Genomic DNA, 23,375 nt, shown 5'->3' with positions numbered 1-23,375 from the left:
ACGTAATATTTTCTGAATCAATAATTGTTTGTCAAAAAATGTTTTATTCACAGCAGCCTGTACCAATGCAGTGCCGCTCAGTGGGTATGTGGCACCCTTGTGCAAAGTATTTGGCACCCCCAATTTTCTTGAAATAATATTGATTTTTTAATTTTTAATAAAAGGGTCCGCGAGCCATCAAATTATTTTTAAAGTCACCTCTGATGATCACGGGGTCCATGAAGGTCTGGGCCTCCTAAAATCCACCATCAGCTCCTTGGTTTTGCTGGTGTTCAGGTGTAGGTGGTTTGAGTCGCACCATTTAACAAAGTCATTGATTAGGTCCCTATACTCCTCCTCCTGCCCACTCCTGATGCAGCCCACGATAGCAGTGTCATCAGCGAACTTTTGCACGTGGCAGGACTCTGAGTTGTATTGGAAGTCCGATGTATATAAGCTGAACAGGACCGGAGAAAGTACAGTCCCCTGTGGCGCTCCTGTGTTGCTGACCACAATGTCAGACGTGCAGTTCCCAAGACGCACATACTGAGGTCTGTCTTTAAGATAGTCCACGATCCATGCTACCAGGTATGAATCTACTCCCATCTCTGTCAGCTTGTCCCTAAGGAGCAGAGGTTGGATTGTGTTGAAGGCGCTAGAGAAGTCTAGAAACATAATTCTTACAGCACCACTGCCTCTGTCCAAGTGGGAGAGTGATCGGTGTAGCATATAGATGATGGCATTCTCCACTTCCACCTTCTCCTGGTATGCGAACTACAGAGGGTCAAGGGCGTGTTGAACCTGTGGCCTCAGGTGGTGAAGCAGCAGCCTCTCCATGGTCTTCATCACATGTGATGTCAGAGCAACAGGCCGGAAGTCATTCAGCTCACTAGGACGTGATACTTTTGGGACTGGGGTGATACAAGATGTTTTCCAAACTGTTATTGTCTGTTTTTTACTTGCATTATTATCACTCTTTAATTTAATATTGTCTTTTGTATCAGTATGCTGCTGCTGGAGAATGTGAATTTCCCCTTGGGATTAATAAAGTATCTATCTATCTATCTATCTATCTATCTATCTATCTATCTATCTATCTATCTATCTATCTATCTATCTATCTATCTATCTATCTATCTATCTATCTATCTATCTAAAGGGACCGCCATGCAAAAAATTCTAAAGAGGTTTGAGAACCGCTGCTCCAAAGAGACATAGCACTGAAGGACTCCAGTCTTCATCTCAGGTCACTGGATAGTGTCCATGTCTCGCAGCCATATAGTTTATATATTATATTATATAACTATATTATGAGCCTTATTCAATAAACTAAAACAACTCCAATTTTTAAACCCCATTACAAGATTAAATGGATTCAGGCCTACATTAAATCAAAGGTGGATTAAATTAGGGTGGAGTGGTGGCTCTGAGGTTAAGGATCTGTGCCGGTATCTGGAAGGTTGCTGCTTCGCATCCTGTTACTGTCAGAAGGGGTCCTACTCCGCTCGGCCGTTGAGCAAGGCCCTTAACTGGTAAACTGCTACAGGGGTGCTGTACTATGGCTGGCCCTGTACTGTGAACTCCTTCCAAAGGGTCATGTGAAAAAACAATTTTCCCTCAAGGATTAAAAACAAAAAAAGACAAATTATAATACTTTACCCCAAACCTCGTTTTTTAAAAGGATAGTGGTGGCACTGAATTTCTCCTCATTTTCAATTTTGATGTCAATAAACTCCCCCTTAAGTTATCTAACTTACCTAGGTAAGCTTTGATTTTCTGGTTGATTGCATACAAACACAATTTCTCCCTTCACAGATGTTTTCTTTTTTTCCCCCTCACAGAAGTTTTATTAGGAATGATAAAGATATTAAATACAAAAATACAACTCTTCTTCAGTAATTTAAATTTATTAGTAGGGCAGCACGGTGGTGCAGTAGTGGCGCTGCTGCCTCATAGTAAGGCCGGGTTCACTTCCTGGGTCCTCCTTGCGTGGAGTCTGCATGTTCTCCCCGTGTCTTCGTGGGTTTCCTTTGGGTGCTCCGGTTTCTTCCCACAGTCCAAACACATGCAGGTCAGGTGCATTGGTGATTCTAAATTGTCCTTGGTGTGAGCCCTGTGGTGGGCTGGTGACCTGCCCAGGATTTGTTCCTGCCTTGCATCCTGTGCTGGCTGGGATTGGCTCCAGCAGGCCCCCGTGACCCTGTGTTAGGATATAGCTGGTTGGATGATGACTGACTGACATGACTGACTGACTTTATTAGTGACAAAAGTGTTTCATAATAGCAGCTATTTACTTACCCATTCAGAATTTTTAGATAAATATGGACCTCCAATATCAGTTAAAGAATATGCAATTACATTTGACACCACACCTTCTGGGCTTATCAAATTATTACATTGTGGATTTAAAGCTAAATGTTAATTTTAATCTAATGTTGGAAAGTATGCACATAAATGACAAAAACTGTAATAATAAGTGTCTTAGGAGAAATTGTCAAAAATATACAATCTCTTCAGCAAAAAAGCTTCTGGCTTTCTCGGTTTGAAAATATTAATTGGAAGGAAGTTTATAACATCTCGAGAAGGTCCTAGATTACCAATAAAATCTGAGAGGTTTCTTTTAAAATTAGTTTTTGTATTTGCCCTGTTAACCAGGTGATAGTTAAGATTTTAAAAAGATTTTGCATTAACCTCTGCATTTTGTAATTATGAGGAAGAAAGTATTGTTCACTTATTTTTTGGATGTATTTATACAAAATTCTTTTGACGTGATCTGGAACCTTTCTTTAAGATGACTACTGGTGTTAGTATCTCCTTATATGATAAAGATGTTTTGCTCTTTTATAAGGGGAATGAGCAATACAAAAGCTGGTATATCCTATACTTATTTATTACTAGCTGTCCCCTGCGGGTCTGCCTGCGTAGTAGTGAAACAGGACAAAAAAACTTTAAAAATCGATAAACAAATAAGTATCACTAGCTAAACGGAGGCAAGGTACACTCCAAAATGTGGCAAGAAGGTTAACGACTCGAACAGAGGCTTGCATGTGAGTGAGTAGGGTCCCACCCGACTCCCCACTCCTGACGTCACTCTTCTCATAGCCTCTCTCTTCACTTCGTGCAAATAAATCACTGCCTTAAGCGAACTATGATCCTTAGCGCAATGACAGAAGTCATAAAATCAACTTGAATGTTCAAGCAAATTATAGAAAAAAAAACAGATCTAAATCCATTAAGTAGTCCTGTCATTTGCTAGCTAAGTGGAGGCAAGGTACACTCCGAGGGTGGCACAGAGTGAGGAGGGCTACACCCGGTTCCCCACTCCTGATGTCACTCTTCCCCCTCCCCTCAGTCCACAGCCTCTGTCTAGGATAAGCGCAAATAAATCACTCCTGAAAGCGAACTATGATTCTTTCAGAAGTCGCAAAATCAACCAGAATATTTAACCAAATTAAAGAAAATAACACGATCTAAATCAGTTAAGTAGTTCTTTCGTGACAGACAGATGTTGGATTTTATACATAGGGAGCAGGGCCGGGACAAGCGTGAGGCAAACGAGACACTTGACTCAGGTGAACACTGGGAAAGGGTGCCAGATTGATGAAAAATGAAAATTAATAAGTTGCAAAATAAAAAAAAAGAAAAAAGCCAAATGTATGTTGCAACGTTCGTCAAATACCTTACGCAAACTGACAATTTGCATCGGACGCTCTCGCTCGATACACTCGTTTCCTCGTATGATATCGCACTAGTAAGTATTTTTATTTAATACTTATTAGTAATAAAAAACTATATGTGTAGGGGCGCAAATTTATCCCCCTGCCTCAGGTGAAAATACCTCTAGGCCCAGCTCTGATACACTCAAAAAAATGAACTTTGTGAGTTGTTTGAATTACTAAACTAATATCTCAAAATTTAAATAACCAAGCTGTGTTTTAAGCAAAAACATAGGGCACTTTAATAACATGAACATGACTAAAAATATTATTGTAAACACTAAAGCCACCTTTGTTGTATTTACAAAACTGCATTTAGTAAATCGCACAAGGCAAGTATTATGGCTAGTTTTTGTCCGTTAAGGGTTCCCATAGCTCAGAAGTTTACACATGCTCATAAGCAGAAAATCATAGAGTTATCCACTCCCAGTTCCTTACGGAAGTGCCTATTGGAACAAATAAGAAGAGCTTGCATACTAAAAGCACTTATTGTTTACCTGAATGAGGATCCTGAAGACATCATAAAAGAGAACCTTGTAAGTATGCAAACACATGTTTATTGTAAAAGGCATGCTTTACGGAGCACAGTTTTCTGTTCTCCTTGTAAGTACTTCATTTATTTTGAAAACATCTTTTCTAGTTACTAAATTTAAACGTTTTTCAGAATGTATTGTGTGCGTGATTAAAAGTAAAAATGCAAGAATATGTCAGTTTAACCATGTGGCCAACAGCAACATTAGGTAGTAAATTAAAGTTTGGGTTCATTAACAAATTTCTTTAGCCACCAAAAGTATTGGGAATCATTTAAAAAAATACTTCTTATTATTGAAATGTTTTCTTGCACTAAATATTGATTTCTTGGATGAAATATTGTTTTCTCTGACTTTGTTTCTTGGATTGCACCACAGTTTCCATCCATCCATCCATCCATTTTCCAACCCGCTGAATCCAAACACAGGGTCACGGGGGTCTGCTGGAGCCAATCCCAGCCAACACAGGGCACAAGGCAGGAACCAATCCCGGGCAGGGTGCCAACCCACCGCAGTGCACCACAGTTTATCAAATTTAAATGCGCCTGATAAAATGTAAAGGGCATTGATATCTTTGTCAGCGTAGTGTAATATACTAAATTATTTAACTGCTTTGCTTCTACTATACATAAATATATTTTTTGTGTTTGGTGTGACCAGACATTTTTTTCCCTTAATTGCTTAAACACTTTAACACAACGTGCATGGTATGTGTTTTCAGGAGGAGATATACTGTATTGAGGCATAATTTGGAAGAGTGGCTTATTAAGTACTGGTAAGTAGCATTTTATGGTGTTTCTTTGCTTGTTAAAAATGCAACACTGAGCTCATGAAATATATATATTAAGCGTGTGATGTTCTTTTTTTATTATTACTTTCAGTTCCTTAAACGTGGAAGTATATAGACTGTGGTGAAGAAAAATCAGGAACACCATGGCAGCCATTGACAAGGTATGTGATTTATATAGCACTACACTTTTTAAATTCAGTCAGCCAAGTTTCATTTGTGTACACAACAAACAAGATATTACTTTGTTTCAAAGTTTTACAGAGATTTGGAGCTAAAGGTGCTTTGCGTGAGATGGTGTTGGACTGGGGCACGTGCTTTTTTGAAGATTTAAATTTATGTAACATTTATGTACAAGATACTACATAAACAATATAGTTCTATATTTTATAAAGCTGTAAGAAATCGCTGCCCTCAAGGATTTGTGTTTGTGTATTTACGTGTGGCTTTCTAATTGGCTAGACCACTAGGTATTATTATAAAGCAAAAATGTTTGGGACTAGAAGTATTTATTTTATAATGTTTTTAAATTATCTTTTACTACTAATGTCTCAGTGCCAGCTGACTAGTGAGGAAGAAAAAAAGATTATTAACTGTAATGATTATAAGTACAGTTAGGTCCATAAATATTTGGACAGAGACAACTTTTTTCAAATTTTGGTTCTGTACATTACCACAATGAATTTTAAATGAAACAACTCAGATGCAGTTGAAGTGCAGACTTTCAGCTTTAATTCAGTGTGGTGAACAAAACGATTGCATAAAAATGTGAGGCAACTAAAGCATTTTTTGAACACAATCCCTTCATTTCAGGGGCTCAAAAGTAATTGGACAATTGACTCAAAGGCTATTTCATGGGCAGGTGTGGTCAAGTCCGTCGTTATGTCATTATCAATTAAGCAGATAAAAGGCCTGGAGTTGATTTGAGGTGTACTGCTTGCATGTGGAAGATTTTGCTGTGAACAGACAACATGCGGTCAAAGGAGCTCTCCATGCAGGTGAAAGAAGCCATCCTTAAGCTGCGAAAACAGAAAAAACCCATCCGAGAAATTGCTACAATATTACGAGTGGCAAAATCTACTGTTCGGTACATCCTGAGAAAGAAAGCAAGCACTGGTGAACTCAGCAACGCAAAAAGACCTGGACGTCCACGGAAGACAACAGTGGTGGATGATCGCAGAATCATTTCCATGGTGAAGAGAAACCCCTTCACAACAGCCAACCAAGTGAACAACACTCTCCAGGGCGTAGGCGGGCATATCGATATCCAAGTCTACCATAAAGAGAAGACTGCATGAAAGTAAATACAGAGGGTGCACTGCAAGGTGTGAGCCACTCATAAACCTCAAGAATAGAAAGGCTAGATTGGACTTTGCTAAAGAACATCTAAAAAAGCCAGCAGAGTTCTGGAAAAACATTCTTTGGACAGATGAAACCAAGATCAACCTCTACCAGAATGATGGCAAGAAAAAAGTATGGAGAAGGCGTGGATCAGCTCATTATCCAAAGCATACCACATCATCTGTAAAACACGGTGGAGGCAGTGTGATGGCTTGGGCGAGCATGGCTGCCAGTGGCACTGGGACACTAGTGTTTATTGATGATGTGACACAGGACAGAAGCAGCTGAATGAATTCTGAGGTGTTCAGAGACGTACTGTCTGCTCAAATCCAGCTAAATACAGTCAAATTGATTCATGATACAGATGGACAATGACCCAAAACATACAGCCAAAGCAACCCAGGAGTTTATTAAAGCAAAGAAGTGGAAAATTCTCGAATGGCCAAGTCAGTCACCTGATCTTAACCCAATTGAGCAGGCATTTCACTTGTTGAAGACTAAACTTCAGACAGAAAGGCCCACAAACAAACAGCAACTGAAAGCCGGTGCAGTAAAGGCCTGGCAGAGCATTAAAAAGGAGGAAACCCAACATCTGGTGATGTCCAGGAGTTCAAGACTTCAGGCTGTCAATGCCAGCAAAGGGTTTTCAACCAAGTATTAGAAATGAACATTTTATTTCCAGTTATTTAATTTGTCCAATTATTTTTGAGCCCCTAAAATGAAGGGATTGTGTTCAAAAAATGCTTTAGTTGCCTCACATTTTTATGCAATTGTTTTGTTCACCCCACAGAATTAAAGCTGAAAGTCTGCACTTCAACTGCATCGGAGTTGTTTCATTTAAAATTCATTGTGGTAATGTGCAGAACCAAAATTAGAAAAAAGTCTCTGTCCAAATATTTATGGACCTAACTGTAGTTACCTCATACATACCAAGGACTGCATTTTGTATTAATCATGCTGCAGAAAGCTATATGATTTATTACTTCTATATGAATTTGTTCTTCATTTAGGTAGAAAAAGAATTAAGCTTGTGCACAGAATTATGTGATTAACTTACATTCTTTTATGAGAAAATGCTGACCTCTTGATACTAACAGAATTATAAATCAATGTGATTGTTTTCTGAATTCTTGCTTAAAAATATAAGAAAACATGTCACTTATGAATTAATAAATAAGGATTATTAATCTAACCAAACAAATATAATCTAATGAAGATATTAAAACTATAAGAATGTAATCTCTTTATAACTAATGTAATGAAATATAAGAAACTGCTTAAATTGGTCTTGTGTGTGTGTGCACTGAGAAGGGCGTATTCCTTAGGAATGCGAGTGCCTGATAACTCTTTATTTTGGTATACTCCTGTATGTAATAAATCAGGATGTAAACGTAACTTACAGCAATCTAGGTATGACCTCAAAATAAACTGCTATGTTTTTTCTCTCTTTGGCTAATGAACAAGCTAGGTGATAAAAGAGAGAATTTTTTTCTTTTTTGAGCAGTCTGTCTGTTCTGAGCAGCCAGTGGCACTGAGCTAGGGAGGGGTACCAGTCTCTTCAGAGGTTTGGGGGGGGGGGGGGGGGGTTTGGCTGCAGTCTCTTTAACTCACCAAGAATAAAGAAATGTTTTTTTATTTTAAATTGGTGTTTTTGCATCCCGTTGTTTTCGACTTCAGCGTTCACACTACTTAATGTGGGGTGGTGTTGGTATTGATGTGTATCTTGTAAGCATGTTCTACATATTTATAAGATGGATAACTGTAAGGTTGTTCTATATCTTTTTGCTACAGAACAACTGTATTGAAATGAGAAGAGGTTGCATACTAAAAGCACTTATTGTTTACCCGAATGAGGATCCTGAGGACATCATAAAAGAGTACCTTGTAAGTATGCAAACACATGTTTATTGTAAAAGGCATGCTTTACAGAGCACAGTTTTCCAAAAAGTTTTTATTCCATGGAATAGAAATCTGTAAACATTTTCCCACATGTTTATGTGGGTTGATTCCGGGTACTCCAACAATCCAAAGACATAGAAGTTAGGTGAATTGGAGATGCAAATTTGGTCATGTGATATTTGGGTGTGTGAGCTTGATTGTCTAGCTTGTCTGCCCTGGGATCAGCACTTGATGGACTGATTGAGTGCGTTTAGAGGTCTTGGGATGAAACTGTTTCTGATCCTTGAGGTCCATGCAGGAAAGGCTCTGAAGCATTTGCCTAATGGGAGAAGTTCAAATAGACTGTGCTCATGGCTGACTGCAATCCGTGCAGATACTGGTAGGTTTCCTGAGGCAGCGTATGCTATAAATGTCTTGCAGGGCTGGAAGCTGTATCTTGATCATCCTCTGCGTTCTCGACACAACACTCTGTAGAGCTTTCCGAGCAGCTTCTGTATAGCTATGATACCACACTCAGATACAATGGATTAAAATATTTTGAGTTTTGCACTGAGAGTAACAACGCTAAAGCAACTGTGGTATTTGGAATAGTTTGGTCATTCTGTGCATCATTATATTGTTACAGGTTGATTACAATCAGGTGCCTTAAATTTATTATCGTTAATTTCAGGGTATTTGATAAAGCCTGCATCATGGATATGTATCTAGAAGAGAAAGGGAAACCACACAGGATCAGTAGCACTGTTTTGATGCTGGGTATGCCAGGTTGCAAAAATGGGCAGAAAACTGCATACTCAAGGGGGTAGGCTGCTGTGAGAATGTGCGTGGCTTTACGCCAAGTTTAGTTTTTATACATTGAGATTTAGGCGTGGAAACGAGTGTACACACCATTTATACATGAAGCCCCTGCTCTAACCGGGTTTGAAGTGTATCGCTTAATTTGAAATCTAAATAAAACTGTTCAAGTATTCTTTTTACAGTCAGTCTTTCAGTACTGAGTCACCAGTCTATGCTAGCCTAACTACCAAAGCATGAAAAGCAATTTACCCACTTTTACTTTTGGCCAGATTTTATTTTAAAAAATGCCTCTGAAACTAGAACTGAGAAAGAATCTGTTTTCAAAAGGAAGTATTGTTGCCATGTGTTATTGGTAATGATTTGTCTCTTTTCAATTTTTTTTCAAGGATATTGCAGACAGCCAGGAAGCCATGAACCAGACAACCATAGGCATCATACATGAAGGAGCAGAACCCACTGATGACTTTGAGGATGTTGGAATAATTATCGAAGATGTTGAACTAATTTACATCCTACACAACATTGCAAATGCATTTGCTGTTTTGTTTGGCACAATGTATGCACTGAATTTGAGCCACCCACAATATTTGAGATATACCTTTGAGGTTCTGCAAAAGATAGTGATGGAACTAGATGGAGCCAAACTATCAAACAAGGCCCAAGTACTAAAAAACAAACTGCCTGAAGCGACAGCTTAGGCTTACGAGATGCAATAAGTGTTGCACATCACAATTTATTTGTCTTTATTTGTTTTTTTGTTCTTCTTTTCCTAACTAATCCTGTTTAAAGGAAAAATTTAAGGCACTGAAAAGGGACAGGCTGTTTTTTGTTGCCACCACTGTTAAATGTGATTTCAACCTATTTTCCATGACTTTTATCAGTGTTATAAAGACCAATATATCATTCTATATAATATTTTTTTAATTTGATGTTTATATTGTTGCTTTATATAATTCAACTTTGTACTTTGTAGCTTTGTTAATAAATGCAGTTTAAAAGGTACCATAATTGTCGGTATTTTATGTAGGTGAATTGTGTGGAAATAGACACCCATATATTTTGTTAAACCAGCTAAATAAAAAGCAATCCATATTAAACAAATCACTTAGTGGAGACTATTCAAAATAGTTCCATTAATACTGCTAACTACAGCTAAGTAAAGACAAAATGCTGTGATATTACTTTTATGTTAATTCATTTAGTTCATTCTACTAAACATTAATTGGTCCAGCAAAGTAAAACGATGTTGAGATTGCGTTAGTTAATTTAATTCGTTGAACATAAAAAAATCACTTCATCTAACTTGACCACATTATGTTGACTGAGTGTAAGTCGTTTAAGGAGATAATACTACAAAATATTATTCTTAGTTTACACAACTCAGTTGTGTGGAAATTGTTGACATGACTCAGTTAAGTAAATTCAGCAAGAAATTTTTTTGAGTGTAGAGAGATGTATTGTAAGTTCTACCTTCATAAATGTAAATGACCCAAGAAGATGCCTAACTTTATACAATTTCAAATTGAATTTGCTCATTATATTAATACATTGGAAGAAGTAAAAAATGCTAAGGCAAAAAAAAAAAACTTTTGTGAAACACTGAATCTTAATTTCAAGTCAAGTCAAGTTGGGGAGCCTGCACTGGTACAGCGCATTGCCACACCCACCACACAATGAAACAACTCGGGATCTCGGTTTGCAACCCCCCCAGGCAGACACACGGTCCAGTCCTGCCTTTCGGAAATGACCCTCTATCTGCCGCAGCCAGGTGTTACGTGGGTGACCTCTTGGTCTGGTCTAGCCACTTGGGTCCTCAACAATGAGGATCTTACGAGCTGGATCACCCTTGGGGAAATGCGCCACATGGCCGTAGTGCCGTAACTGACGCTCCCTCACAATGCAGGTAATGTGCCTCATTTGGGACTCCATTAGCAACCACTCATTCGACACAAAGTCAAACCAATTGTACCCAAGGATTTTCCAGAGAGACACAGTACTGAAGGAGCCAAGTCTTCGTCTCAGGTCACTGGATAGCGTCCATGTCTCACAACCATATAGCAAGACAGGAAGCACCAGGACTCTAAAGACATGGACCTTCGTCCTTTTGCATAGATATTGCGAGCACCACACACCCCTTTCCAGCAATCTCATGACCCCCCATGCTCTCCCAATACGTCTACTAACTTCATAGGAAGAGTCACCACAGACATGAATGTCACTGCCAAGGTAAGTAAACCTATCAACGAGGTCAACACTCTCTCCACAGACAGACACACTGCTAATGGCCGTGCCCAAGAGGTCATTAAAGGCCTGGCTCTTGGTTTTTATCAGGACACTCACAAGCCCAGACACTCAGACTCCTCATTCAGTCTCTCGAGAGCCCTGATCAGAGCCTCCATTGACTTCGCGAAGATCACAGCATCGTCAGCAAACTCAAGATCTGTGAATCTTTCTTCACCAACAGATGCCCCACAGCCGCTGGACCCCACGACTCTGCCCAACACCCAGTCCATACAAGCATTGAACAGAGTAGGAGCAGAACACACCGCTGATGAACACCAGAATCAACTGGGACAAACACAGAGGTCCTGCCTCCACTCTGCACAGCATTCACAGTACCAGTGTACAGGCCATGATATCCAACAGCCTCAAGGGGATCCCGCGAATCCTCAGGATGTTCCACAGGGCAACTCGATCAACTGAGTCGAACACTTTGCGAAAATTGACAAAGGCTGCAAAGAAACTCTGCCGATATTTGCGTATGCGCTTCATGAGAACCCTCAGTGCCAGGATGTGGTCGATGGTAGACTTCTTAGGCGTAAAACCAGACTGTTCCAGTTGCTGGTAGGTGAGCAAGTGACCACGGATCCTATTGAGGATGATTCTAGTAGGGACCTTACCTGACACCGAGAGCAGTTTTATCCCCCTGTAGTAGCTGTAATCCAGGCCATCACCCTTCCCTTTCCAGATAGGAACGACAAGTCCCATTTTTCCAGTCAGTTGGGATGATGCCAGTCTCCCAAATGGAAGCAAAGATTGCTTGCAATGCCAGGAGGACAGCCTTACCACCAGCCTGAAGAAGTTCACCTCAGATACCACAGATCCCTGCAGCCTAAACCCCACCCCCACCCCACCCTCAGCTCCTGTGCAATCTCAGTGAGACTGGGGAAATTCACATACTCCAGCAGCAGCATACCAATAAAAAAAAATAAAAAAAACAATATTAAATTAAAGAGTGATAACAATGCAGGTATGCAGACAGACAATAACTTTGAATAATGTTAACGTTTACCCACCACAAGTGGAATTGAAGAGTCGCATAGTGTGAGGGAGGAATGATCTCCTCAGTCTGTCAGTGAAGCAGGACGGTGACAGCAGTCTGTCGCTGAAGCTGCTCCTCTGTCTGGAGATGATCCTGTTCAGTGGATGCAGTGGATTCTCCATGATTGACAGGAGCCTGCTCAGCGCCCGTCGCTCTGCCACAGATGTCAAACTGTCCAGCTCCGTGCCTACAATAGAGCCTGCCTTCCTCACCAGTTTGTCCAGGCGTGAGGCGTCCCTCTTCTTTATGCTGCCTCCCCAGCACACCACCGCGTAGAAGAGGGCGCTCGCCACAACAGTCTGGTAGAACATCTGCAGCATCTTATTGCAGATGTTGAAGGATGCCAGCCTTCTAAGGAAGTATAGTCGGCTCTGTCCTCTCTTACACAGAGCATCAGTATTGGCAGTCCAGTCCAATTTATCATCCAGCTGCACTCCCAGGTATTTATAGGTCTGTTAACGTGTTAACCACATTGCAATGCAAATTCATTTTTCCACGGCTTTATCCTGTTGTCATAATTAAAAGCAACAACCAAATGATGGATTGCGTTTCTCTGCGGAACGACATTTTCATCTCAGTTTAAGATTTAATACAAAGGTGTATCGCGATTGAATTCATGTCCATACACCGCGTGCCATAACTAAAATCAAAGCGAACGCAGACATCAACACCGTAAAGAGTGGGATGAAGAATGCTTTCAAAATGCTTTCGCTTGCACGTGCGATCAGGTAGTGACTTTCATTTCGCTTAGCGGTTGCTCCGAGGCAGAGTTGCCAGTGCTGAGTTTTTAAAACCAGATCTGGGTTTTTCGATCTCTTGATTTTCATTTCAAATTGTAATGACTGTTATGTCTAAGAAAGACGCTGACAACTGTTAAGTGCAACACCTTCCAAAACCTTCTTTTATTTGTTTCCTTATCTCCGTTTTTCTTTCACAGACCAAAACAATCAAACTCCTCCTAACAAGCAGACCTAACGCACATGGCTGCATAATCGAACCCTGCAATTAAGATTACAGTGCACATATATCACATTTCTCCCCCCTCCCACCAACAGCAAAGAAATTTAAGTATATAACAGAACAGTTAAACATGAAATGTAGTAATAAAATTCTGCAAGTGTCCAGGGCGAGAACGCAACCGAATGGGACGTGGAGATGGCTCCTGGAGCTGAATAACAGGGTCGGCTTCATTCTGTGCTACATCAGGCTGGATAACAGAGTCACCCAGCCATGCGTTTGGAATGGACGAAGAATTTGCGTTGTTTTTGTCAGCAGGATGAAATTCTACAACAGATGATGGTGGAGACACCTTTCGAAGACATGTGGCATGCCACCGAGAACCGTCAGCAAGACCAAATGTGGCTGGGCCAAGCTGTCGGGTGACGTGTACTGGTGAGGACCAGAAAGAGGCCATTTTGTTATTGCAGTGAGGTTACCTGTAAGATTTGCATGCCACTTTTATCTAAGACAGAAAATCCCAGGGCAAGAAACAGATCTAACACCATCAGATTTGCCCCTTTTTTAGTAACATGAAAGCAAACATTAGGCAGAACATCTTTGCCATACTGAACAGTGAGATAGACTGAACCTATCAGAGAGATCCGAGTGTTCCCATAACCATTGGCAGTCGTGGTAGGTGGAGACAAGGCCATAGAACTGAAAAACTGTATGTGCATATATTTAAGAGGGACATTGTAGCATCAGTGTCCAACTAGAGGGAAATATTCACACCATTTAAACTGACTGTGCATGACTTGAAAGCTGCTGGTCCTAAAATCCATCCATCCATCCATTTTCCAACCCGCTGAATCCGAACACAGGGTCACGGGGGTCTGCTGGAGCCAATCCCAGCCAACACAGGGCACAAGGCAGGAAACAATCCTGGGCAGGGTGCCAACCCACCGCAGGACACACACAAACACACCCACACACCAAGCACACACTAGGGCCAATTTAGAATCGCCAATCCACCTAACCTGCATGTCTTTGGAATGTGGGAGGAAACCGGAGCGCCCGGAGGAAACCCACGCAGACACGGGGAGAACATGCAAACTCCACGCAGGGAGGACCCGGGAATCGAACCCAGGTCCCCAGATCTCCCAACTGCGAGGCAGCAGCGCTACCCACTGCGCCACCGTGCCGCCCGGTCCTAAAATCACATTGTGAATTATATTTGCGGTGTGTCCGTGCGCACTGCTTGGAGAAGAACGACATACCTTAGCAAAGTGGTTCTGTTTACCACAGCTGCGACAGGTCTGACCGCGTGCCGGGCAGCTTTGAGCTCTGGTCGCGTGTGATCGTGATCCACAGTTTCCACAGTGGTGCTGAAGTTGTCCTGAACGCCTGCGCTGCACAACCTGCACTGTTTGTTCTCGGTCTGTTGAGCTGACTTCGGATGCTGCGGAATCGTTCGTCTGCAAGTGCTGCGCGTAACTGTCTGATGCGGTGGCAGAAGCAAAGCGTTTCGAAAGCTCAGCCTCACAAACAGCTGCAGATTCCACACTGAATGCTATTGCGACTGCATTTGGTAATGTCAAATCATCCTTTTCAAGCAAAAGCCTTTCGCGAACTTTATCATTGCTAGTGCATTCGATTAGCTGGTCGCGGATCATTTCCTCTTGTAATGCCCCGAACTTGCATGAGCTTGCTACAGTGGTGTGAAAAACTATTTGCCCCCTTCCTGATTTCTTATTCTTTTGCATGTTTGTCACACAAAATGTTTCTGATCATCAAACACATTTAACCATTAGTCAAATATAACACAAGTAAACACAAAATGCAGTTTGTAAATGGTGGTTTTTATTATTTAGGGAGAAAAAAAAATCCAAACCTACATGGCCCTGTGTGAAAAAGTAATTGCCCCCTGAACCTAATAACTGGTTGGGCCACCCTTAGCAGCAATAACTGCAATCAAGCATTTGCGATAACTTGCAATGAGTCTATTACAGCGCTCTGGAGGAATTTTGGCCCACTCATCTTTGCAAAATTGTTGTAATTCAGCTTTATTTGAGGGTTTTCTAGCATGAACCGCCTTTTTAAGGTCATGCCATAGCATCTCAATTGGATTCAGGTCAGGACTTTGACTAGGCCACTCGAAAGTCTTCATTTTGTTTTTCTTCAGCAATTCAGAGGTGGATTTGCTGGTGTGTTTTGGGTCATTGTCCTGTTGCAGCACCCAAGATCGCTTCAGCTTGAGTTGACGAACAGATGGCCAGACATTCTCCTTCAGGATTTTTTGGTAGATAGTAGAATTCATGGTTCCATCTATCACAGCAAGCCTTCCAGGTCCTGAAGCAGCAAAACAACCCCAGACCATCACACTACCACCACCATATTTTACTGTTGGTATGATGTTCTTTTTCTGAAATGCTGTGTTCCTTTTACGCCAGATGTAACGGGACATTTGCCTTCCAAAAAGTTCAACTTTTGACTCATCAGTCCACAAGGTATTTTCCCAAAAGTCTTGGCAATCATTGAGATGTTTCTTAGCAAAATTGAGACGAACCCTAATGTTCTTTTTGCTTAACAGTGGTTTGCGTCTTGGAAATCTGCCATGCAGGCCGTTTTTGCCCAGTCTCTTTCTTATGGTGGAGTCGTGAACACTGACCTTAATTGAGGCAAGTGAGGCCTGCAGTTCTTTAGACGTTGTCCTGGGGTCTTTTGTGACCTCGCGGATGAGTCGTCTCTGCGCTCTTGGGGTAATTGTGGTCGGCCGGCCACTCCTGGGAAGGTTCACCACTGTTCCATGTTTTTGCCATTTGTGGATAATGGCTCTCACTGTGGTTCGCTGGAGTCCCAAAGCTTTAGAAATGGCTTTATAACCTTTACCAGACTGATAGATCTCAATTACTTCTGTTCTCATTTGTTCCTGAATTTCTTTAGATCTTGGCATGATGTCTAGCTTTTGAGGTGCTTTTGGTCTACTTCTCTGTGTCAGGCAGCTCCTATTTAAGTGATTTCTTGATTGAAACAGGTGTGGCAGTAATCAGGCCTGGGGGTGGCTACGGAAATTGAACTCAGGTGTGATACACCACAGTTAGGTTATTTTTTAACAAGGGGGCAATTACTTTTTCACACAGGGCCATGTAGGTTTGGATTTTTTTTCTCCCTAAATAATAAAAACCATCATTTACAAACTGCATTTTGTGTTTACTTGTGTTATATTTGACTAATGGTTAAATGTGTTTGATGATCAGAAACATTTTGTGTGACAAACATGCAAAAGAATAAGAAATCAGGAAGGGGGCAAATAGTTTTTCACACCACTGTAGTCCTCTCAAGTTTGCGACATACTGATGCACAGTCTCCCCAGGAAGCTGACGGCGCTGTCTAAAAATAAATCTCCGTAATAGAGCACTTTGTGGGGCAGAGAAGTGGGCATTCAAAAGTGTAACTGCAGTATCATATGTGTCAGCCAGTCCCAAAGTCCCAAGCACTCGCTGCCCTTCCGCTCCTAAGCAATGAACGAGTAGAGCCCTTTTGCGAGTGGCCGAAACATCCTCAAGCCCCAAAGCCGTGAGATAGACTTCAAAGGATTGTAGCCAACGAGTCCACGGAATCGGAGGCTCACCAGGTAAAAGTAGGAAGGGAGGTGGTGATGAAAGGGAAAACTCAGCCATTCTCGTCGCCAAATGTTATGTCTAAGAAAGAAGCTGACAGCTGTTAAGTGCAACACCTTCCAAAACCTTCTTTTATTTGTTTCCTTATCTCCGTTTTTCTTTCACAGACCAAAACAATCAAACTCCTCCTAACAAGCAGACCTAAAGCACATGGCTGCATAATCGAACCCTGCAATTAAGATTACAGTGCACATATATCACAATGACGCTTAAATTTTTATATACATTACATTATATTGTATGTATATTGGCAATGACGACGTTGCTGTATCAAACACTGAACTCTTTCGTAGCAGTTACAGCTCAGACTTTAGGATGCAAGACCAGCGGTGGAGATGAAGCTACCTCATTGGTTGTTAGCAGTGTCTGTGACAGCTGGCACGCCTTCACTCTACTTAAGCGTCGCTTGCACATGGTTTTCCCGCTTTTCAACTTTGCCACGTGATTGGCTGCAAGCAAGCGTGGGGTGTGGGGGGGGGGGGGGGGAGGAAATCCCTGCCACTTGATTGGCTGGCTGACGCACGTTCCTTCCCCTAAAACTAGTGACACCGACATGTTTTAATCAAGTCTCACAGTCACTAGCGGCAAATCTGTGCTCCCATGTTCCAGTTTAGTAGTAAATTATAAGTATTGCAGCTTGAATTTCTTATTAACAACGATGAGCAAAGAGTCGCCGAAGAAAAAAAGAAAAAGATTGCATGTGCAATCATTTAAAACTTCTTTGCTTTTGGTGTCATAACATTGAATGTCCAGTCGGAGGTAAGTGTATTGAACACGAACTTTCCAATACTACTGTCGTAAATATTCACAGTTTGACAGGTGGGACCTGAATGTAAAAGCTGGCTAAATAAGGAGAGCGTTAATGAAATTAACAGCCATTGTATGTCAATGAATAAGTAAACAATAATTTAATTTCAAACCACTTTATTGAGTTTTTTTTAATGGGTGCTGGCAATCCTTCTCCGAGTGTGTTGCGTTTCGAGATAGATAGAGATGGGAAAATGATACCGAATCGTCGAAGCTAGTGTCAGTTAATCTGAAGCGTAGTGAGTCGAATCACAGTATCGGAGCTTGTGTCAAAACACCTCTCTCACGTGACCCGTGACGTTTGAAACTTTGAACGTCATTGGTGCTTCACAGTGCGTTTTATTGGTTTAGATAGATAGATACTTTATTAATCCCAAGGGGAAATTCACGTAATGGTTTGACAGCTTTGGCGCTAAATTAACAGGTAGCCTATATAAAATGCATCGTTCTCATTCAACAATGTTGGGTTGTGAGGAGAGAGAGATTTGGAGAGCTTTGGTGACAGATGGCGACTAACAGCGGAAAACGGCGTTCAAAAGTTAAATTGATGGACATGGACCTTAGCATAATAAAATGAACACAAAATGAACTTTTCTGACGTTTTACTGATGACATGAGACTGAAACAGTGAGTGCTGCTTCACTTGTGCTCCGGAGAGTTTACCTTGACCTCAATTAACCACCAGATGTCGCTGTTCAAACTGGGGCTGAGGCTTCAAAGCTTCGAATCTTTTTGGCACAAATAGAAAGAAAGCCTCAAAGCTTCACGAGGCTTCATTTTCCCATCACTAATTCAAGACCACATGCTAATCATGCCAAAACTGAATATAATCCGATTAGTGTGAAGAGGTAGACCAAGGGGCATTCCACTTCTAAACATTACTGTGTTCTGGCAGCAAGCATACGTGTTGTTATTGTGGAGGGATTAACATGCATCACAGGAAAATTAATGGAAGGAATTATTAAGGATAAGATTGAGCTACACCTGGCAAGTACAGGAGTTTAACTGAGCGGTTAGCATGGGGTCAGGAGAGGGAGGTCGTGTTTTATTAACATGCTGGAATTCTATGAGGAGGCAACAAAAGGATACGATCAGCGTGGAGTAGATGATATTATTTATGTTGAATTTCAGAAAGCATTTGATAAAGTGCCACATTAGAGGTTGGGCATCAAACTAAAAGAAGTGGGAGTTCAGGGTGATGTTTTTAGATATGTGAAGAATTGGCTCAGACACAGGAAACAGAGGGTGATGGTGGGAGGAACCTCATCAGAACTGGCCAATGTTAAGAGTGGTGACCAGCAGGGGGCAGTGCTGGGGCCGCTGCTATTTGTAATATATAGAAATGATTTAGATAGAAATATAAGTAACAAGCTGGTAAATTTGCAGATGGTACCAAGATAGGTGGATTAGCAGATAATTTGGAATCATTATATAATAGTTATATCATTACAGAAGGACTTGGACAGCATACAGGCCTGGGCTGATTTGTGGCAGATGAAATTTAATGTCAGTAAATGTAAAGAGTTACACATAGGAAGTAAAAATGTGAGGTTTAAATACACAATGGGCGGTGGGAAAATCGAGAGTACACCTTATGAGAAGGATTTAGGAGTCATAGTGAACTCTAAGCTATCGACTTCCAGACAGTGTTCAGAAGCCATTAAGAAGGCTAACAGAATGTCAGGTTATATAGCGCCTTGATGTGTGGAGTACAAGTCACAGGAGGTTCTGTTCAAGCTTTATAACACACTGGTGAGGCTTCATCTGGAGTCCTGTGTGCAGCTTGGGTCTCCAGGCTACAAAAAGGAAATGGCAGCACTAGAGAAGGTCCAGAGAAGAGCGACTAGGCTGATTGCAGGGCTACAGGGGATGAGTTATGAGGAAAGATTAAAAGAGCTGAGCGTTTACTGTTAAAGCAAAAGAAGATGAAGAGGAGACCTGACTGAAGTAATTAACATTATGAAGGGAATTAGTCCAGTGGATCGAGACAGTGACTTTAAAATGAGGTCATCAAGAACACGGGGACACAGTTGGAGACTTGTTAAGGGTAAATGTTGCACAAACATTAGGAAGTTTTTCTTTACACAAAGAACGATAGACACTTGGAATAAACGACCAAGTAGTGTGGTAGACAGTAAGACTTTAGGGACTTTCAAAACTCGACTTGATGTTATTTTAGAAGAAATAAGTGGATAGGACTGGCAAGCTTTGTTGGGCTGAATGGCCTGTTCTTGTCTGGAGTGCTCTAATGTTCTAACTGAAACGGAAAGAAGCATATTTTAAATCTCTCTGAAAAAGTTTACTCTTATGTTAAGCAATCGAAATCGGGGTACTCAATTACTGGAGGTCTACAGGGCCTTCAGGTTTTCACTTTAACCAGTTTCTTAATTCAAACCCTTTTATTCACTAATAAAGCAATGTTTTTTGGGGCTTAGTTTTAGTTAACTTGTTTTGTTAGAATTTAGAACCTTTAATTGCCTATTTTAATTTTAGGTTTTAATTGTTGCCTGTTTTCTTAACCAGCCATCACTTAATAATGAGGTGCAAATGGTCCACCAGCTCTATAGCTAACATTATTCCAATTAAACCTGTGTACGTGCATCGTGAATTATGTATGTTAACAGATTGTTTTGAAATAAATGAGAAAGAAGGGAAAGACTACAGAACATGTGGAAAAAGTTCTCAGAAAACAAAACATACAGTTTTTGTCTTGGAAGAATGAAAGCACTAACAAGCTGTGCAATTAAATGCCAAGTTTCATTATCTGTTATGTATGGTTTCTTCTTCCATGAGAATCCTGAATACAATGAGGACTGATTGAGGTCATTGATGTTAGGTAGAATGCCTAGAGTGGGCTGGGTGGTCTCGTGGCCTCGGGAACCCCTACAGATTTTATTTTTTCTAAAGCCATCTGGAGTTTTTTTGTTTTTCTGTCCTCCCTGGCCATCGGACCTTACTTTTATTCTATGTTAATTTGTGCTCTCTTGTTTTAATTCTTATTTTGTCTTTTTTTCTCTTTCTTCATCATGTAAAGCACTTTGAGCTACATCATTTGTATGAAAATATGCTATAGAAATAAATGTTGTTGTTGTTTCTAATTCCAATACTGGTTGGAATGAAGACCTGCAGCCACTGTCTTCCTCCAGGACTGTAACTGAGTACACCTGGTTTTCTTCTAATAGTCCTGATTGTTACGTCTAGATGTTAGTTATAGCCAGTACAGTCATGCCCATCTGCAGGTATTTACTAACCATATTTATGAGAATACCCGCATGTACAGACACCCTGGTTGATAATGCACTTAAGTATAGGCTGCAGCTCTTGAAGGCATTCTAATGCTGTTACTGTAGTTAATATGTAGTTCATCTTTTGTGATCATATTGACTTTTATATGTTTCAGTTTATTTTGTTCATTACAAGTAAGTTGACAGAAAAAGTTTTCTTCTTCTCTCTCTTTATCTTCTGTACAGTACAAGACCACTTTGCACCGCTGTCTTATTGTGCTGGAAATGTCAAAGTCAAAGCGAACTTTATTGTCATCTCAACCATATACAAGTATACAGATAGACGAAATTGCAAAGCTCAGGGTCCACAGTGTAACAACGTGATGTGCAAATAATAAATTAAAATTTAAACTTAAAATTAAGATTAAAACACAAGACAAGACATTGCAATATTGACGTGTAGTAAGCAATATGAACACTGATGCAATGTATGGTATTATGCAATCTAGATAATAATAATAATAATACATTTTATTTATATAGCGCCTTTCCCATGCTCAAGGCACTTACAGAATATAATAAAGAACGGCAGAATATACAGTATATAGCATTATACAAACCAGATAAATAAATAAAGAAGATTAAGACAGTAAATTCTGAAAAAAAAAACAGACAACATAATTGATGGTCTCTCACACACATACAGGTTACATGAGCATCTTGACAGAGAAGTAAACTGAGAGAAGGGTAATAAAGTCAAGTAGAGCTAAAAGCCTTCCTGAACAGATGAGTTTTGAGTTGTTTTTTAAAAGAATTCATGGAGTCAGCTGACCTGATTAATTTCGGTAGGTCATTCCAGAGTCTGGGCGCTATACAGCTGAAGGCCCTGTCACCCATGGAGTGTAGATTACAACAACAACATTTATTTCTATAGCACATTTTCATACAAAAAGTAGCTCAAAGTGCTTTACATAATGAAGAGAAGAAAAATAAAAGACAAAATAAGAAATTAAAATAAGACAACATTAGTTAACATAGAAAGGAGTAAGGTCCGATGGCCAGGGTGGACAGAAAAAAAAAAAAAAAAACTCCAGAAGGCTGGAGAAAAAAATAAAATCTGTAGGGGTTCCAGGCCACGAGACCGCCCAGTCCCCTCTGGGCATTCTACCTAACATAAATGAAATAGTCCTCTTTGTAGTTCGGGTTTTTCACGGAGTCACTTGATGCTGATGGTCATACAGACTTCTGGCTTTTAATCCATCCATCATTGTTGGGACATCATGGTGCTTTGGGTAGATGGTGGTGGCGCACGCCACCACCAACAGGACACCGGAAAAGGAAACAGAAGAGAGAGTAGGGGTTAGTACACTTTTTGAATGAATAGTTATTATAATGAATTGGATATACAGAGTATCAGGATTAAATTACAGTGAAGTTATGAGAAGGCCATGTTAAAATAATGTGTTTTCAGTAGTTTTTTAAAGTGCTCCACTGTATTAGCCTGGCGAATTCCTACTGGCAGGCTATTCCAGATTTTAGGTGCATAACAGCAGAAGGCCGCCCGCCTCACCACTTCTTTTAAGTTTTGCTCTTGGAATTCTAAGCAGACACTCAGTTGAGGATCTGAGGTTACGATTTGGAATATAAGGTGTCAGACATTCCGATATATAAGATGGGGCGAGATTATTTAAAGCTTTATAAACCATAAGCAGAATTTTAAAGTCAATTCTGAATGACACAGGTAACCAGTGTAGTGACATCAAAACTGGAGAAATGTGTTCGGATTTTCTTTTCCTGGTAAGGATTCTAGCAGCTGCATTCTGCACTAGTTGCAAACGATTGATGTCTTTTTTGGGTAGACCTGAGAGGAGTGCGTTACAGTAATCTAGCCGACTGAAAACAAACGCATGAACTAATTTCTCTGCATCTTTTGATGATATAAGAGGTCTAACTTTTGCTATGTTTCTTAGGTGAAAAAATGCTGTCCTAGTGATCTGATTAATATGCGATTTAAAATTCAGATTACAATCAACGGTTACCCCTAAGCTTTTTACCTCCGATTTGACTTTTAATCCTAATGCATCCAGTTTATTTCTAATAGCCTCATTGTATCCATTATTGCCAATCACTAAGATTTCGGTTTTTTCTTTATTTAATTTGAGAAAGTTACTATTCATCCATTCTGAGATAGAAGTTAGACATTGTGTTAGCGAATCAAGAGATTTAGGGTCATCAGGTGCTATTGATAAATATAGCTGTGTGTCATCAGCATAGCTGTGGTAGCTCACGTTGTGCCCTGAGATAATCTGACCTAATGGAAGCATGTAGATTGAGAAGAGCAGCGGACCCAGGA

This window comes from Erpetoichthys calabaricus, chromosome 2, assembly GCF_900747795.2.
Source record: "Erpetoichthys calabaricus chromosome 2, fErpCal1.3, whole genome shotgun sequence".
NCBI lineage: Eukaryota > Metazoa > Chordata > Cladistia > Polypteriformes > Polypteridae > Erpetoichthys > Erpetoichthys calabaricus.
The sequence above is the reverse complement of the archived record's forward strand: the minus strand, read 5'-3'. Positions refer to the sequence as shown.